Source organism: Anser brachyrhynchus (assembly GCF_964034855.1).
Source record: "Anser brachyrhynchus genome assembly, chromosome: 22".
NCBI lineage: Eukaryota > Metazoa > Chordata > Aves > Anseriformes > Anatidae > Anser > Anser brachyrhynchus.
The window spans coordinates 1059481-1078236 of NC_137715.1; the positions used below are offsets into that span (position 1 = coordinate 1059481).

The following is an 18756-nucleotide window of genomic DNA, read 5'->3' on the forward strand; positions in this document are numbered from 1 at the left end:
CTCACTGCAGTGCATCCCCAGTGGTGCCAGTGCACTCTCTGGAGTCACTGCACTGCATCCCTGGTGGTGCCAGTGAACTCTCTGGACTCACTGCACTGCATCCCCACTGGTGCCAGTGCACTCTCTGGACTCACTGCACTGCATCCCCAGTAGTGCCAGTGCACTTTCTGGACTCACTGCACTGCATCCCCACTGGTGCCAGTGCACTCTCTGGAGTCACTGCAGTGCATCCCCACTGGTGCCAGTGCTCTCTCTGGACTCACTGCACTGCATCCCCACTGGTGCCAGTGAACTCTCTGGAGTCATTGCACTGCATCCCCACTGGTGCCAGTGCACTCTCTGGACTCATTGCACTGCACGCCCACTGGTGCCAGTGCACTCTCTGGACTCACTGCACTGCATCCCCACTGGTGCCAGTGCACTCTCTGCACTCACTGCACTGCATCCCCACTGGTGCCAGTGCACTCTCTGGACTCACTGCACTGCATCCCCAGTAGTACCACTGCACTCTCTAGACTCACTGCACTGCATCCCCACTGGTGCCAGTTCACTCTCTAGAGTCACTGCACTGATCCACAGTGGTGCCAGTGCACTCTCTGGACTCACTGCACTGCATCCCCACTGGTACCAGTGCACTCTCTGGACTCACTGCACTGCATCCCCACTGGTGCCAGTGCACTCTCTGGAGTCACTGCAATGCATCCCCAGTGGTGCCAGTGCATTCTCTGGAGACACTGCAGTGCATCCCCACTGGTGCCAGTGCACTCTCTGGACTCACTGCACTGCAACCCCACTGGTGCCAGTGCACTCTCTGGACTCACTACACTGCATCCCCACTGGTGCCAGTGCACTCTCAGGACTCACTGCACTGCATCTCCACTGGTGCCAGTGCACTCTCTGGACTCACTGCACTGCATCCCCAGTAGTGCCAGTGCACTTTCTGGAGTCACTGCACCGCATCCCAAGTGGTGCCAGTGACCTCTCTGGACTCACTGCACTGCATCCCCAGTGGTGCCAGTGCACTCTCTGGACTCACTGCACTGCATCCCCAGTGGTGCCAGGGCACTCTCTGGACTCACTGCACTGCATCCCCAGTGGTGCCAGTGAACTCTCTGGACTCACTGCACTGCATCCCCAGTGGTGCCAGTGCACTCTCTGGACTCACTTCACTGCATACCTACTTGCGCCAGTGCACTCTCTGGAGTCACTGCACTGCATCCCCACTGGTGCCAGTACACTCTCTGGACTCACTGCACTGCATCCCCAGTAGTGCCAGTGCACTTTCTGGAGTCACTGCACTGCATCCCTAGTGGTGCCAGTGAACTCTCTGGACTCACTGCACTGCATCCCCACTGGTGCCAGTGCACTCTCTGCACTCACTGCACTGCATCCCCACTGGTGCCAGTGCACTCTCTGGACTCACTGCACTGCATCCCCACTGGTGCCAGTGCACTCTCTAGAGTCACTGCACTGAATCCCCACTGGTGCCAGTTCACTCTCTAGAGTCACTGCACTGATCCGCAGTGGTGCCAGTGCACTCTCTGGACTCACTGCACTGCATACCCACTGGTACCAGTGCACTCTCTGGACTCACTGCACTGCATCCCCACTGGTGCCAGTGCACTCTCTGGACTCACTGCACTGCATCCCCAGTGGTGCCAGTGCACTCTCTGGACTCACTGCACTGCATCCCCACTTGTGCCAGTGCACTCTCTGCACTCACTGCTCTGCATCCCCACTGGTGCCAGTGCACTTTCTGGAGTCACTGCACTGCATAACCACTGTTGACAGTGCACTCTCTGGACTCACTGCACTGCATCCCCACTGGTGCCAGTGCACTCTCTGGACTCACTGCACTGCATCCCCACTGGTGCCAGTGCACTCTCTAGAGTCACTGCACTGATCCGCAGTGGTGCCAGTGCACTCTCTGGACTCACTGCACTGCATCCCCACTGGTACCAGTGCACTCTCTGGACTCACTGCACTGCATCCCCACTGGTGCCAGTGCACTCTCTGGACTCACTGCACTACATCCCCAGTGGTGCCAGTGCACTCTCTGGACTCACTGCACTGCATCCCCACTTGTGCCAGTGCACTCTCTGCACTCACTGCTCTGCATCCCCACTGGTGCCAGTGCACTTTCTGGAGTCACTGCACTGCATAACCACTGTTGACAGTGCACTCTCTGGACTCACTGCACTGCATCCCCACTGGTGCCAGTGCACTCTCTGGACTCACTGCACTGCATCCCCACTGGTGCCAGTACACTCTCTAGAGTCGCTGCACTGCATCCCCACTGGTGCCAGTGCACTTTCTGGAGTCACTGCACTGCATCCCAAGTGGTGCCAGTGAACTCTCTGGACTCACTGCACTGCATCCCCACTGGTGCCAGTGCACTCTCTGGACTCACTGCACTGCATCCCCAGTGGTGCCAGTGAACTCTCTGGACTCACTGCACTGCATCCCCAGTGGTGCCAGTGCACTCTCTGGACTCACTTCACTGCATCCCTACTGGTGCCAGTGCACTCTCTGGAGTCACTGCACTGCATCCCCACTGGTGCCAGTACACTCTCTGTACTCTCTGCACTGCATCCCCAGTAGTGCCAGTGCACTTTCTGGAGTCACTGCACTGCATCCCTAGTGGTGCCAGTGAACTCTCTGGACTCACTGCACTGAATCCCCGGTGGTGCCAGTGCACTCTCTGGACTCACTGCACTGCATCCCCACTGGTGCCAGTGCACTCTCTGGACTCACTGCACTGCATCCCCACTGGTGCCAGTGCACTCTCTAGAGTCACTGCACTGAATCCCCACTGGTGCCAGTTCACTCGCTAGAGTCACTGCACTGATCCGCAGTGGTGCCAGTGCACTCTCTGGACTCACTGCACTGCATCCCCACTGGTACCAGCGCACTCTCTGGACTCACTGCACTGCATCCCCACTGGTGCCAGTGCACTCTCTGGAGTCACTGCACTGCATCCCCAGTGGTGCCAGTGCACTCTCTGGACTCACTGCACTGCATCCCCACTGGTGCCAGTGCAGTCTAAGGACTCACTGCACTACATCCCCACTGGTGCCAGTGCACTCTCTGGACTCACTGCACTACATCCCCACTGGTGCCAATGCACTCTCTGGACTCACTGCAGTGCATCCCCACTGGTGCCAGTGCACTCTCTGGACTCACTGCTTTGCATCCCCACTGGTGCCAGTGCACTCTCTGGACTCACTGCACTGCATGCCCACTGCTGCCAGTGCACTCTCTGGAGTCACTGCACTGCATCCCCACTGGTGCCAGTGAACTCTCTGGACTCACTGCACTGCATCCCCACTGGTGCCAGTGCACTCTCTGCACTCACTGCTCTGCAACCCCACTGGTGCCAGTGCACTCTCTGGACTCACTGCACTGCATCCCCACTGGTGCCAGTGCACTCGCTGGAGTCACTGCACTGCATCCCCACTGGAGCCAGTGCACTCTCTGGAGTCACTGCACTGCATCCCCACTGGTGCCAATGCACTCTCTGGACTCACTGCACTGCATCCCCAGTGGTGCCAGTGCACTCTCTGGAGACACTGCAGTGCATCCCCACTGGTTCCTGTGCACTCTCTCAACTCACTGCACTGCATTCCCACTGGTGCCAGTGCACTCTCTGGACTCACTGCTTTGCATCCCCACTGGCGCCATTGCACTCTCTGGACTCACTGCACTGCATCCCCACTGGTGCCAGTGCACTCTCTGCACTCACTGCACTGCATCCCCACTGGTGCCAGTGCACTCTCTGGACTCACTGCACTGCAACCCCACTGGTGCCAGTGCACTCTCTGGACTCACTACACTGCATCCCCAGTGGTGCCAGTGCACTCTCTGGACTCACTGCACTGCATCCCCACTGGTGCCAGTGCATTCTCTGGACTCAGTGCACTGCATCCCCACTGGTGCCAGTGCACTCTCTGGACTCACTGCACTGCATCCCCACTGGTGCCAGTGCACTCTCTGGACTCACTGCACTGCATCCCCAGTGGTGCCAGTGCACTCTCTGGAGTCACTGCACTGCATCCCCAGTGGTGCCAGTACACTCTCTGGACTCACTGCACTGCATCCCCAGTGGTGCCAGTGCACTCTCTGGACTCACTGCACTGCATCCCCAGTGGTGCCAGTGCACTCTCTGGACTCACTGCACTGCATCCCCACTGCTGCCAGTGCACTCTCTGGAGTCACTGCACTGCATCCCCAGTGGTGCCAGTGCACTCTCTGGACTCACTGCACTGCATCCCCACTGCTGTGAGTGCACTCTCTGGAGTCACTGCACTACATCCCCACTGGTGCCAGTGCACTCTCTGGACTCACTGCACTGCATCCCCAGTGGTGCCAGTGCACTCTCCGGAGTCACTGCACTGCATCCCCACTGGTGCCAGTGAACTCTCTGGACTCACTGCACTGCATCCCCAGTGGTGCCAGTGCACTCTCTGGACTCACTGCACTGCATCCCCACTGGTGCCAGTGCACTCTCTAGAGTCACTGCACTCCAACCCCACTGGTGCCAGTGCACTCTCTAGAGTCACTGCACTGATCCGCAGTGGTGCCAGTGCACTCTCTGGACTCACTGCACTGCATCCCCACTGGTCCCAGTGCACTCTCTGGACTCACTGCACTGCATCCCCAGTGGTGCCAGTGCACTCTCTGGACTTACTGCACTGCATCCCCACTGGTGCCAGTGCACTCTCTGGACTCACTGCACTGCATCCCCACTGGTGCCAGTGAACTCTCTGGACTCACTGCACTGCATCCCCACTGGTGCCAATGCACTCTCTGGACTCACTGCACTGCATCCCCACTGGTGCCAGTGCACTATAAGAACTCACTGCACTGCATGCCCACTGGTGCCAGTGCACTCTCTGGAGTCACTGCAGTGCATCCCCACTGGTGCTAGTGCACTCTCTGGAGTCACTGCACTGCATCCCCACTGGTGCCAGTGCACTCTCTGCACTCACTGCACTGCAACCCCAGTGGTGCCAGTGCACTCTCTGGACTCACTACACTGCATCCCCACTGGTGCCAGTGCACTCTCTGGACTCACTGCACTGCATCTCCACTGGTGCCAGTGCACTCTCTGGACTCACTGCACTGCATCCCCAGTAGTGCCAGTGCACTTTCTGGAGTCACTGCACCGCATCCCAAGTGGTGCCAGTGCACTCTCTGGACTCACTGCACTGCATCCCCACTGGTGCCAGTGCACTCTCTGCACTCACTGCTCTGCATCCCCACTGGTGCCAGTGCACTTTCTGGAGTCACTGCACTGCATAACCACTGTTGACAGTGCACTCTCTGGACTCACTATACTGCATCCCCACTGGTGCCAATGCACTCTCTGGACTCACTGCACTGCATCCCCAGTGGTGCCAGTGCACTCTCTGGACTCACTGCACTGCATCCCCACTGGTGCCAGTGCACTCTCTAGAGTCGCTGCACTGCATCCCCACTGGTGCCAGTGCACTCCCTGGAGTCACTGCACTGCATCCCAAGTGGTGCCAATGAACTCTCTGGACTCACTGCACTGCATCCCCACTGGTGCCAGTGCACTCTCTGGACTCACTGCACTGCATCCCCAGTGGTGCCTGTGAACTCTCTGGACTCACTGCACTGCATCCCCAGTGGTGCCAGTGCACTCTCTGGACTCACTTCACTGCATACCTACTTGCGCCAGTGCACTCTCTGGAGTCACTGCACTGCATCCCCAGTGGTGCCAGTACACTCTCTGGACTCACTGCACTGCATCCCCAGTAGTGCCAGTGCACTTTCTGGAGTCACTGCACTGCATCCCTAGTGGTGCCAGTGAACTCTCTGGACTCACTGCACTGCATCCCCACTGGTGCCAGTGCACTCTCTGCACTCACTGCACTGCATCCCCACTGGTGCCAGTGCACTCTCTGGACTCACTGCACTGCATCCCCACTGGTGCCAGTGCACTCTCTAGAGTCACTGCACTGAATCCCCACTGGTGCCAGTTCACTCTCTAGAGTCACTGCACTGATCCGCAGTGGTGCCAGTGCACTCTCTGGACTCACTGCACTGCATCCCCACTGGTACCAGTGCACTCTCTGGACTCACTGCCCTGCATCCCCAGTGGTGCCAGTGCACTCTCTGGACTCACTGCACTGCATCCCCAGTGGTGCCAGTGCACTCTCTGGAGACACTGCAGTGCATCCCCACTGGTTCCTGTGCACTCTCTCAACTCACTGCACTGCATTCCCACTGGTGCCAGTGCACTCTCTGGACTCACTGCTTTGCATCCCCACTGGCGCCATTGCACTCTCTGGACTCACTGCACTGCATCCCCACTGGTGCCAGTGCACTCTCTGCACTCACTGCACTGCATCCCCAGTGGTGCCAGTGCACTCTCTGGACTCACTGCACTGCAACCCCACTGGTGCCAGTGCACTCTCTGGACTCACTACACTGCATCCCCACTGGTGCCAGTGCACTCTCTGGACTCACTGCACTGCATCCCCACTGGTGCCAGTGCACTCTCTGGACTCACTGCACTGCATCCCCAGTGGTGCCAGTGCACTTTCTGGAGTCACTGCACTGCATCCCCAGTGGTGCCAGTACACTCTCTGGACTCACTGCACTGCATCCCCAGTGGTGCCAGTGCACTCTCTGGACTCACTGCACTGCATCCCCAGTGGTGCCAGTGCACTCTCTGGACTCACTGCACTGCATCCCCACTGCTGCCAGTGCACTCTCTGGAGTCACTGCACTGCATCCCCAGTGGTGCCAGTGCACTCTCTGCACTCACTGCACTGCATCCCCACTGCTGCCAGTGCACTCTCTGGAGTCACTGCACTGCATCCCCACTGGTGCCAGTGCACTCTCTGGACTCACTGCACTGCATCCCCAGTGGTGCCAGTGCACTCTCCGGAGTCACTGCACTGCATCGCCAGAGGTGCCAGTGAACTCTCTGGACTCACTGCACTGCATCCCCACTGGTGCCAGTGCACTCTCTGGACTCACTGCACTGCATCCCCACTGGTGCCAGTGCACTCTCTAGAGTCACTGCACTCCAACCCCACTGGTGCCAGTGCACTCTCTAGAGTCACTGCACTGATCCGCAGTGGTGCCAGTGCACTCTCTGGACTCACTGCACTGCATCCCCACTGGTCCCAGTGCACTCTCTGGACTCACTGCACTGCATCCCCAGTGGTGCCAGTGCACTCTCTGGACTCACTGCACTGCATCCCCACTGGTGCCAGTGCACTCTCTGGACTCACTGCACTGCATCCCCACTGGTGCCAATGCACTCTCTGGACTCACTGCACTGCATCCCCACTGGTGCCAGTGCACTATAAGAACTCACTGCACTGCATGCCCACTGGTGCCAGTGCACTCTCTGGAGTCACTGCAGTGCATCCCCACTGGTGCTAGTGCACTCTCTGGAGTCACTGCACTGCATCCCCACTGGTGCCAGTGCACTCTCTGCACTCACTGCACTGCAACCCCAGTGGTGCCAGTGCACTCTCTGGACTCACTGCACTGCATCCCCACTGGTGCCAGTGCACTCTCTGGACTCACTGCACTGCATCCCCACTGGTACCAGTGAACTCTCTGGACTCACTGCACTGCATCCCCACTGCTGCCAGTGCACTCTCTGGACTCACTGCACTGCATTCCCACTGGCGCCAGTGCACTCTCTGGACTCACTGCACTGCATCCCCAGTGGTGCCAGTGCACTCTCTGCACTCACTGCACTGCATCCCCAGTGGTGCCAGTGCACTCTCTGGACTCACTGCACTGCATCCCCAGTGGTGCCAGTGCACTCTCTGGAGTCACGGTGGTGCATTCCCGGTGGTGCCAGTACACTCTCTGGAGTCGCCGGGTTGCGTCCCCAGGTGCGCTTGTGCACTCTCTGGAGTCACCGGGGTGCGTCCCCAGGGGAGCCGGTGCACTCTCGGAGTCGCCGGGGTGCGTCCCCAGGGGCTCCAGTGCACTCTCTGGAGTCGCCGGGGCGCTTCCCCAGGGTCGCCAGTGCACTCTCTGGAGTCGCCGGGGCGCGTCCCCAGGGTCGCCAGTGCACTCTCCAGAGTCGCCGGGCTGGGTCCCCGGTGGCGCCAGTGCACTCTCTGGAGTCCCCGCGCTGGGTCCCCGGTGGCGCCAGTGCACTCTCTGCAGTCACCGGGGTGCATCCCCACTGGTGCCAGCGCACTCTCTGGAGTCACTGGGGTTCATCCCCAGGGGCGCCAGGGCACTTTCTGGAGTCACGGCGCTGCGTCCCCAGGGGCGCGAGGGCACTCCCTGGAGTCACCGCGATGCGTCCCCAGGGGCGCCAGGGCACTCTCTGGAGTCACCGGGGTGCATCCCAAGGGGCGCCAGTGCACTCTCTGGAGTCACCGGGGTGCGTCCCCGGTGGCGCCAGTGCACTCCCTGGAGTCGCCCGGGAGGGTCCCCAGGGGCGCCATTGCACTCTCTGGAGTCACCCTGGTGGGTCCCCGGTGGCGCCAGTGCACTCTCTGGAGTCACCGGAGTGCGTCCCCGGTGGCGTCAGTGTACTCTCTGGAGTCACCGGGCTGGGTCCCGGGTGGCGCCAGTGCACTCTCTGGAGTCACCGGGGTCGGTCCCCGGTGGTTCCAGTTCACTCTCTGGAGTCACCGGGGTTCATCCCCGGAGGTGCCACTGCACTCTTTTGAGTCTCCGGCGTGCATCCCCAGTGGTGCCAGTGCACTCTCTGGCGTCACCGGGGGTGCATCACCGGTGCTGCCAGTGCACTCTCTGGAGTCACGGTGGTGCATCCCCGGTGGTGCCAGTGCACTCTCTGGAGTCGCCGGGTTGCGTCCCCAGGTGCGCTTGTGCACTCTCTGGAGTCGCCGGGGTGCGTCCCCAGGGGCTCCAGTGCACTATCTGGAGTCGCCGGGGCGCGTCCCCAGGGGCTCCAGGGCACTTTCTGGAGTCGCCGAGGTGCGTCCCCAGGGGCGCCAGGGCACTCTCTGGAGTCACCGGGGTGCGTCCCGAGTGGCGCCAGGGCGCTCTCTGGAGTCACGGCGCTGCGTCCCCAGTGGCGCGAAGGCACTCCCTGGAGTCGCCGGGGTGCGTTCCCAGTGGCGCCAGGGCATGCTCTGGAGTCACCGGGGTGCCTCCCCAGGGGCGCCAGGGCACTCTGTGGAGTCGCCGGTGTGCATTACCAGGGGCGCCAGGGCACTCTCTGGAGTCACCGGGAGGGTCCCCGGTGGTGCCAGTGCACTCTCTGGAGTCACCGGGGTGCGTCTACGGTGGCGCCAGTGCACTCTCTGGAGTAACCTGGGTGGGTCCCCTGTGGCGCCAGTGCACTCTCTGGAGTCACCGGGGTGGGTCCCCGGTGGCGCCAGTGCACTCTCTGGAATCACCGGGGTGGGTCCCGGGTGGCGCCAGTGCACTCTCTGGAGTCACCGGGGTCGGTCCCCGATGGTGCCAGTGCACTCTCTGGAGTCGCCCGGGTGCGTTCCCGGTGGTTCCAGTGCACTCTCTGGAGTCACCGGGGTGGGTCCCGGGTGGCGCCAGTGCACTCTCTGGAGTCGCCGGGGTGGGTCCCCTGTGGCGCCAGTGCACTCTCTGGAATCACCAGGGTGCATCCCCGGTGGTGCCAGTGCACTCTGGAGTCACCGGGGTGCATCCCCAGTGGTGCCAGTGCACTCTCTGGAGTCACCGGGGTGGATCTCCAGTGGTGCCAGTGCACTCTCTGGAGTCACAGGGATGCATCCCCAGTGGTGCCAGTGCACTCTCTGGAGTCACCGGTGTACGTCCCCAGTGGCGCAAGTGCACTCTCTGGAGTCGCCCGGGAGGGTCCCCGGTGGCACCAGTGCACTCTCTGTAGTCACCGGGGTCGGTCCCCGGTGGCGCCAGTGCACTCTCTGGAGTCACAAGGCTGGGTCCCCAGTGGCGCCAGTGCACTCTCTGGAATCACCGGAGTGGGTCCCCAGGGGCGCCAGTGCACTCTCTGGAGTCACCGGGGTGCATCCCCGGTGGTGCCAGTGCACTCTCTGGAGTCACCAGGGTGCATCCCCGGTGGTGCCAGTGCACTCTCTGGAGTCACCGGTGTGCGTCCCCAGGGGCGCCAGTGCACTCTCTGGAGTCACCGGTTGTGCATCCCAGGTGGTGCCAGGGCACTCTGTGGAGTCTCCGGGGGTGCATCCCCTTTGGTGCCAGTGCACTCTCTGGAGTCACGGCGGTGCGTCCCAAGTGGAGCCAGTGCACGCTCTGGTGTCACGGCGGTGCGTCCCCGCTGGTGCCAGTGCACGCTCTGGAGTCACTGGGGTGCGTCCCCAGTGGCACCAGTGCACTCTCCAGAGTCACCGGGCTGGGTCCCCGGTGGCGCCAGTGCACTCTCTGGAGTCACCGGGGTGCATCCCCGGCGGTGCCAGTGCACTCTCTGCAGTCACCGGTGTGCGTCCCCAGGGGCGCCAGTGCACTCTCTGGACTCACCGCGGAGCGTCCCCAGTGGCGCCAGTGCACTCTCTGGAGTCGCCCGGGTGCATCCCCGGTGGCGCCAGGGCACTCTCTGGAGTCACCGGGGTGCGTCCCCAGTGTCGCCAGGGCACTCTCTGGAGTTACGGCGGTGCGTCCCCAGTGGCGCCAGGGCACTCTCTGGAGTCACCGTGGTGCGTCCCCAGTGGCGCCAGTGCACCCTCTGGAGTCACCGGGGTGCGTCCCAAGGGGCGCCAGTGCACTCTCTGGAGTCGCCAGGGTACAACACCGGTGGTGCCAGTGCACTCTTTGGAGTCGCCCGGGTGCATCCCCTGTGGTACCAGTGCACTCTCTGGAGTCACGGCGGTGCGTACCCAATGGCGCCAGTGCACGCTCTGGAGTCACGGCGGTGCGTCCCCAGTGGTGCCAGTGCACTCTCTGGAGTCACCGTTGTACGTCCCCAGTTGCGCAAGTGCACTCTCTGGAATCGCCAGGGAGGGTCCCCGGTGGCGCCAGTGCACTCTCTGTAGTCACCGGGGTCAGTCCCCGGTGGTGCCAGTGCACTCTCTGGAGTCACAAGGCTGGGTCCCCAGTGGCGCCAGTGCACTCTCTGGAATCACCGGAGTGGGTCCCCAGGGGCGCCAGTGCACTCTCTGGAGTCACCGGGGTGGGTCCCCGGTGGCCCCAGTGCACTCTCTGGAATGACCGGGGTGGGTCCCCGGTTTTGCCAGTGCACTCTCTGGAGTCGCCCGGGTGCATCCCCGGTGGTGCCAGTGCACTCTCTGGAGTCACCAGGGTGCATCCCCGGTGGTGCCAGTGCACTCTCTGGAGTCACTGGTGTGCGTCCCCAGGGGCGCCAGTGCACTCTCTGGAGTCACCGGAGTGCGTCCCCAGTGGCACCAGTGCACTCTCCAGAGTCACCGGGCTGGGTCCCCGGTGGCGCCAGTGTACTCTCTGGAGTCACCGGGGTGCATCCCCGGTGGTGCCAGTGCACTCTCTGCAGTCACCGGTGTGCGTCCCCAGGGGCGCCAGTGCACTCTCTGGACTCACCGCGGTGCGTCCCCAGTGGCGCCAGTGCACTCTCTGGAGTCGCCCGGGTGCATCCCCGGTGGCGCCAGGGCACTCTCTGGAGTCACCGGGGTGCGTCCCCAGTGTCGCCAGGGCACTCTCTGGAGTCACAGCGCTGCGTCCCCAGTGGCGCCAGGGCACTCTCTGGAGTCACGGCGCTGCGTCCCCAGTGGCGCCAGGGCACACTCTGGACTCACCGCGGTGCGTCCCCAGTAACGCCAGGGCACTCTCTGGAGTCACCGGGGTGCGTCCCCAGTGGAGCCAGTGCACTCTCTGGAGTCACCGCGGTGCGTCCCCAGTGGCGCCAGTGCACCCTCTGGAGTCACCGGGGTGCGTCCCAAGGGGTGCCAGTGCACTCTCTGGAGTCGCCGGGGTGGGTCCCCAGGGGCACCAGTGCACTCCCTGGAGTCGCCAGGGAGGGTCCCCGGTGGTGCCAGTGCACTCTCTGGAGTCACCTGGGTGGGTCCCCGGTGGCGCCAGTGCACTCTCTGGAGTCACCCGGGTGCATCCCCGGTGATGCCACTGCACTCTTTGGAGTCTCCGGGGTGCATCCCCAGTGGTGCCAGTGCACTCTCTGGAGTCACCGGAGTGCATCTCCGGTGGTGCCAGTGCACTCTCTGGAGTCGCCAGGGGTGCATCCCCGGTGGTGCCAGTGCACTCTCTGGAGTCGCCCGGGTGCATCCCCTGTGGTACCAGTGCACTCTCTGGAGTCACGGCGGTGCGTACCCAATGGCGCCAGTGCACGCTCTGGAGTCACGGCGGTGCGTCCCCAGTGGTGCCAGTGCACTCTCTGGAGTCACCGTTGTACGTCCCCAGTTGCGCAAGTGCACTCTCTGGAGTCGCCAGGGAGGGTCCCCGGTGGCGCCAGTGCACTCTCTGGAGTCACCGGAGTGGGTCTCCTGTGGCGCCAGTGCACTCTCTGGAGCCACCAGGCTGGGTCCCCGGTGGTGCCAGTGGACTCTCTGGAGTCACCGGGGTGGGTCCCCAGTGGTGCAAATGGACTCTCTGGAGTCACCGGGGTGGGTCCCCAGTGGTGCAAATGGACTCTCTGGAGTCACCGGGGTGGGTCTCCAGTGGTGCTAGTAGTGCCAGTGGAGTCACCGGGGTGGGTCCCCAGTTCTGCCAGTGGACTCTCTGGAGTCAGCGGGGTGGGTCCACAGTGATGTAACTGGACTCTCTTTTGTCACCGGGGTGGGTCCCCAGTGGTGCCAGGAGACTCTCTGGAGTCAACAGGGTGGGTCCCTCGTGATGCAACTGGACTCTCTGGAGTCACCTGTGTGGGTCCATCGTGATGCAAGTGGACTCTCTGGAGTCACCTGGGTGGGTCCCCAGTGGTGCAAGTGGACTCTCTGGAGTCACCGGGGTGGGTCCGCAGTGGTGCCAGTCGACTCTCTGGAGTCACCGTGGCCGGTCCCCAGTGGTTCAAGTGGATTCTCTGAAGTCACCGGGGTGGGTCCCAAGTGGTGGCAGTGGACTCTCTGGAGTCACCGTGGTGGGTCCCCAGTGGTGCCAGTGGACTCTCTGGAGTCAACACGGTGGGTCCCCAGTGGTGCCAATGGACTGTCTGGAGTCACCGGGGTGCGTCCCTCGTGACGCAAGTGGACTCTCTGGAGTGACCTGGGTGGGTCCCCAGTGGTGCAAGTGGACTCTCTGGAGCCACCGGGGTGGGTCCCCAGTGGTGCAAGTGGACTCTCTGAAGTCACCGGGGTGGGTCCCCTTTGGTGCTAGTGCACTCTCTTTTGTCACCAGGGTGGGTCCCCCGTGGTGCCAGTGGACTCTCTGGAGTCACCGGGGTGGGTCCCCAGAGGTGCCAGTGGACTCTCTGGAGTAAACGGGGTGGGTACCCTGTGGTGCCAGTGCACTCTCTGGGGTCACATGGGTGGGTCCCCAGTGGTGCAAGTGGACTCTCTGGAGTCACCGGGGTGGGTCCACATAGGTTCCAGATGTCTCTCTGGAGTCACCGGGGTGGGTCCGCAGTGGTGCCTGTAGACTCTCTGGAGTGTCCGGGGTGGGTCCCCAGTGCTGCCAGTGGACTCTCTGGGGTCACCGGGGTGGGTCCCCAGTGGTGCCAGTGGATTCTCTGGAGTCACCGGGAACCACCCCGGTGACCCCAGGCAAGCCCCCGGGCACCTCCGTGGGCCCACCCCGGTTACCCCCGGCAATCCCCCGGGCGTCCCCGAGGACCCATCCCAGTGACCCCCGGCAAGCCCCTGGACGCCCCAGAGGACCTACCCTGGTGACCCCCGGCAAACCCCGGGCGCCCCTGAGGACCTATCCCGGTGACCCCCGGAGGGACCCCGGGCGCCCCCGAGGACCCACACCGGTGACCCCCGGCGGGACCCTGGGCGCCCCGGAGGACCCACCCCGGTGACCCATCGCAAGTCCCCGGGCGCCCCCGAGGACCCAACAAGGTGACCCCCGGAGGGACCCCTGGCGCCTCCGAGGACCCACCCCGGAGACCCCCGACAAGCCCCTGGGTGCCCCCGAGGACCCACCCCGGGGACCCCCGACATGCCCGCGGGCGCCCCCTAGAACCCACCCCGGTAACCACGGGCAAGCCCCCGGGCGCCCCCGAGGACCCACCCCGGTGACCCCCGGCAGGCCCCCGGGAGCCCCCAAGGACCCACCCCGGTGACCCCCGGGGGCACCCCGGGCGCCCCCGAGGACCCACTCCGGTGACCCCCGCCAAGCCCCCGGGCGCCTTAGAGGACCCACCCCGGTGACCCCCTGCAAACCCCCAGCTGCCTCCGAGGACCCACCCCGGTGACCCCCGGCGGGACCCCAGGCGCCCCCGTCGACCCACACCAGTGACCACCGGCAAGCCCCCGGGCGACCCCGAGTACCCTCCCCGGTGACCCCTGGCAAGCCCCCGGGCGCCCCCGAGGACCCACCCCGGTGACCCCCGGCAAGCCCCCGGGCGCCCCCGAGGACCCACCCCGGTGACCCCCGGCAAGCCCCGGGTGCCCCCGAGGACCCACCCCGGTGACCCCCGGTGGGACCCCGGGGGCCCCCGAGGACCCACCCCAGTCACCCCCGGCAAGCCCCCAGGCGCCGCCGAATACCAACCCCGGTGACCCCCGGCGGGACCGCGAGCGCCCCCGAGGACCCACTCCTGCTGACATCTGGTGGGACCCTGGGCACCCCCGAGGACCCACCCCGGTGACCCCCGGCAAGCCCCCGGGCACCTCTGTGGACCCACCCCGGTTACCCCCGGCAATCCCCCGGGCGCCCCCGAGGACCCACCCCGGTGACCCCCGGCAAGCACCCGGACGCCCCAGAGGACCTACCCTGGTGACCCCCGGCAAACCCCAGGCGCCCCTGAGGACCTATCCAGGTGACCCCCGGAGGGACCCCGGGCGCCCCCGAGGACCCACCCCGGTGACCCCCGGCGGGACCCTGGGCGCCCCGGAGGACCCACCCCGGTGACCCATGGCAAGTCCCCGGGCGCCCCCGAGGACCCACCCCGGTGACCCCCGGAGGGACCCCTGGCGCCCCCGAGGACCCACCCCGGTGACCCCCAGAGGGACCCCTGGTGCCCCCGAGGACCCACCCCGGAGACCCCCAACAAGCCCCGGGGCGCCCCCGAGGACATACCCCGGTGACCGCCGACAAGGCCCCGAGAGCCCCCGAGGACCCACCCCGGTGACCCCCGGCAGGCCCCCGGGAGCCCCCAAGGACGCACCCCGGTGACCCCCGGCGGCACCCCAGGAGCCCCGAGGACCCACCCCGGTGACCCCCGGCAAGCCCCCGGGCGCCCCCGAGGACCCAATCCCGGTGACCCCCGGCAAGCCCCCGGGCGCCTCCGAGGACCCTCCCCGGTGACCCCCGCCAAGCCCCCGGGCGCCTCTGAGGACCCACCCCGGTGAGCCCCGCCAAGCCCCAGGTGCCCCCTAGGACCCACTCCGGTAAACCCCGGCGGGACCCTGGGCGCCCCCGAGTACCCTCCCCGGTGACCTATGGCAAGCCCCCGGGCGTCTCCGAGGACCCACCCCGGTGACCCCCGGCGGGACCATGGGCGCCCCCGAGGACCCACCCCGGTGACCCCCGGCAAGCCCCCGGCCGCCTCCAATGACCCACCCCGGTGACCCCCGGCAAGCACCCGGGCACCCCCTTGGATCCACGCTGGTGACCCGCGGCAAGCCCACGTGCGTCCCCGAGGACCCACCCCGGTGACCCCCGGCAAGCCCCCGGGCACCCCCAAGGACCCATACCGGTGACCCCTGGAAAACCCCGGGCGCCCCCTAGGACCCACCCCAGTAACCACGGGCAAGCCCCCGGGCGCCCCCGAGGACCCACCCCGGTGACCCCCGCCGGGACCCCAGGCGCCCCCGAGCACCCACCCCGGTGACCCCCAGCAAGCCCCAGGCGCCCCCGAGTACAAACCCCGGTGACCCCCGGCAAGCCCCCAGGTGCCCCCGAGGACCCACCCCGGTGACCCCTGGCGGGACCCCGGGAGCTCCGGAGCTCCTGTTTTAACCTTCCAGTTTAGGAGGAATGAAATCAAAACAAAAGCATTAATTATTACCTTCCTCTGTAGACGGCGTCACAGTTCTCACCCCTGCCCGGACATTTTCCTTTTCCGGAGCAGGAAAAATCATAGAATCGACGGGAGGAAGAGAAGATCTTGAAGGACCTTCTGTTCAGAGCAAGCAAAACATAAGGAAGTTTACCAAACATAACAAACTATCGCAAAGAACACAGAACTTTAATTATCCGTTACTGTCAAACATACAGTGACCAGAGCATGTAAATAAGAGAGGTGACTAATTTGCCTCTGGTTGCCCTTGCAATTCCCATCTAGAATACCAGCTGGCTGAGAATCAGGTTGCTCGATGCCCCCAGCTAAAAATGGAAGTCTCTCCCTCAAGCAGCTCCCAGCCACCATCACCTGCCATTCTGAAGCCAATCAAATTTCACTTCTTTGGCAAATAGTTGGATTCACCAAAGCATAGCCAGCTACCCGGTATTACTGGAAGAATTTCTTTTTTAAAAAAGAACGTCAAACGGGATGAAGGTGAACAGGGTAAGAAAGTAGGGAATATTAACTCACCACCGTGTCTCTTAGTTTTTTCCTTCATTTTCTGCGATTTGATTTCTTCAAGTGTTTTTATTCCAAAATTCAGACCGTCCTCTGAAAACAGAAAACACTTAATGAGACTAAGGCTTAGAGGCACTCACTGAGGACCACAGATCCTCAGGCTTCTTAGTGCTCAGGAACTTTCAGAAGCATTTACAATAAACCCCGTCAACACTCCTCACAACTGAAAGAACCGTAGAATCAATGGCATTTTGCCCCTCCTTTCCCCCTTCAGGGTAAAAATTGTAGTTTTAATTTTAATCCATTGACACGATATTAGATCCCTCTATCGTTAGATATGGCTTTCAACAGTGGTTGCCAGGCTGCACGTGCAGCCATTTAAACTCCATGCTGTGGCCCTGTTTTGTTCTCCAAAAGGAAAGAAAAGCAGTTCAACTTTCTGACCCAATGGGCACATGATGCTATTAGGGAGAAATGAGATCATGGAAATAACCGAGTCCATTCAGCACCCCTACATTCTGTTGTGTTTTTACGCCACATTGCTTTCGAGTTCATTGGCAAGTTCTCCTTCCGATTTATCCTACTACAGGTGCCGGAATACCTTGCTTAGCAGTAGTAGCACTGGCTTTCCGAGTGGAAATCATCCGTAATCCATTTTGGCCTTCCTCAGCTGGTTGCTGGATGGGAGTTTTAGTTTCTTCTCCTGCCTCAGAAAGCTGGTCTGAAGGGGAAAAATCTGTTCAGCTATGCATAGACCAGATTGTTCATGATTATGTAGCTCATGCGATGACACTCCAGTCCATGGCTCATATAAAAAAGCTTTTTTTTTCTTTTTTTTTAATACAGCTACGCTGACCTGATGAACTCGTAAGGAGACTACACTAGGACAAAACATCTCGGACTCTAGATTCTCTCTGCAGCTTTAACTACTACACAACATATTACTCTTCAGACAGAAGAAAAAGGAATTTCCCTCCTACTTTCACATAGAGCTTTACACAACAGACCAGCTAAAGCCAAGAGTGGTTCTAAGCTTTCCTCCAGCATTTCAGGTTCTGTCCACTGACCGCCAGACAAAGCCACCAGCGAGCTGACCAGACTGCCTGCCCTATCGCTAGTCAGACCTCAGCTCATCTGTGATTTATACATTCATTTACAGCACAAAGTCCTTCCAAGAACCAAAGCATGCTCACCATCGTCATCTTCATCATCATCTGCAGCATTGATTACAACTGGAGGGTGTGTAGGGCTTGGGACATTTTCCGAGTTTTCCACTTTCGTCACCCCCCTTAGCTATGGAGAGGCATTGGACTGGACAGAAAGTTTGTTTTGCTGCAGTGACATCTGAGCCACTTTCAAATCATCGTGATTTGATACACTTGGCAGTGTAGCTAGAGGAAGAGGAGGATCATCAGTAACATGGCAGTTTAAAACTTTGGCCACAATGCACGAAGAGCATTGGTAGGTAAGGCAGATAACCTGCACAGGCAATGAATGCAGCATCTCCTTTTGCCCATCCCGCCACTGTTTACACCGTGAACAATGACTTGCCTTCAAACAACAACACATCTCCCTGCCACCCAGCAGAAGATGAAACAACAGAAAGCAAACTGCAAGGCAAATATCACACAAAGCAGAGAGAAGCTGAGCATGAAAGCAGAAAACAAATACCAGCAGTACACCAGCAGGACACTCGGTTTAGCTGACCACCTAGGACTGCAGACCTTTTCCTGCACTCACAAATGAACGGGTACCTGATGTCTCCTACAGTATTGGCACCCACTAAGGAATATTCAAAATTAATTCCTCAATACTTAAAGAAAAAGGACCTAAACTCACTCTAACGAAGACTCCATCGATGTAACGTCCCTTTGCGTGATGAAAAGCACAGTTGGCTTTCTGACAGCCTACTGGCTGCTTCTCCCAGTAGCAGGGAATCTCACTGCGCTTTTTCTGAAGACAGAAAGAAAGACAAGCTCGTGATAACATGCACCTAAGGTTTGCAAAGAGATGCACAGTTCCAGGTCACGACAGCGATAGGGCTGTCACAATACAGTGCTGAAACATCATTCCAAAGGTCAGTTTATCACTCAAGTATAGTATTTCCGGGCATATTCACAAAGTTTGCAGAAGCTGTAACCACTATGCACGTTTAGCTTTGTCATCATTCAGTTTGAGAAGACAGGCACTCTCAGACATCAGTTTAGGGTGGGTTAAACTAA

The 18756-nt window shown here is 61.6% G+C and overlaps 1 long non-coding RNA gene across 1 annotated transcript; it reads right to left on the bottom strand.

The window, feature by feature from the left end:
- Positions 1 to 16020: 16020 nt before the first annotated feature.
- Positions 16021 to 17895, bottom strand: LOC308181790. The gene is made up of 4 exons (XR_013941591.1): positions 17728 to 17895; positions 17136 to 17255; positions 16547 to 16627; positions 16021 to 16132 (listed from the first exon to the last, which is right to left on the bottom strand). It is a non-coding gene; the product is annotated as an uncharacterized lncRNA (long non-coding RNA).
- Positions 17896 to 18756: the final 861 nt, after the last annotated feature.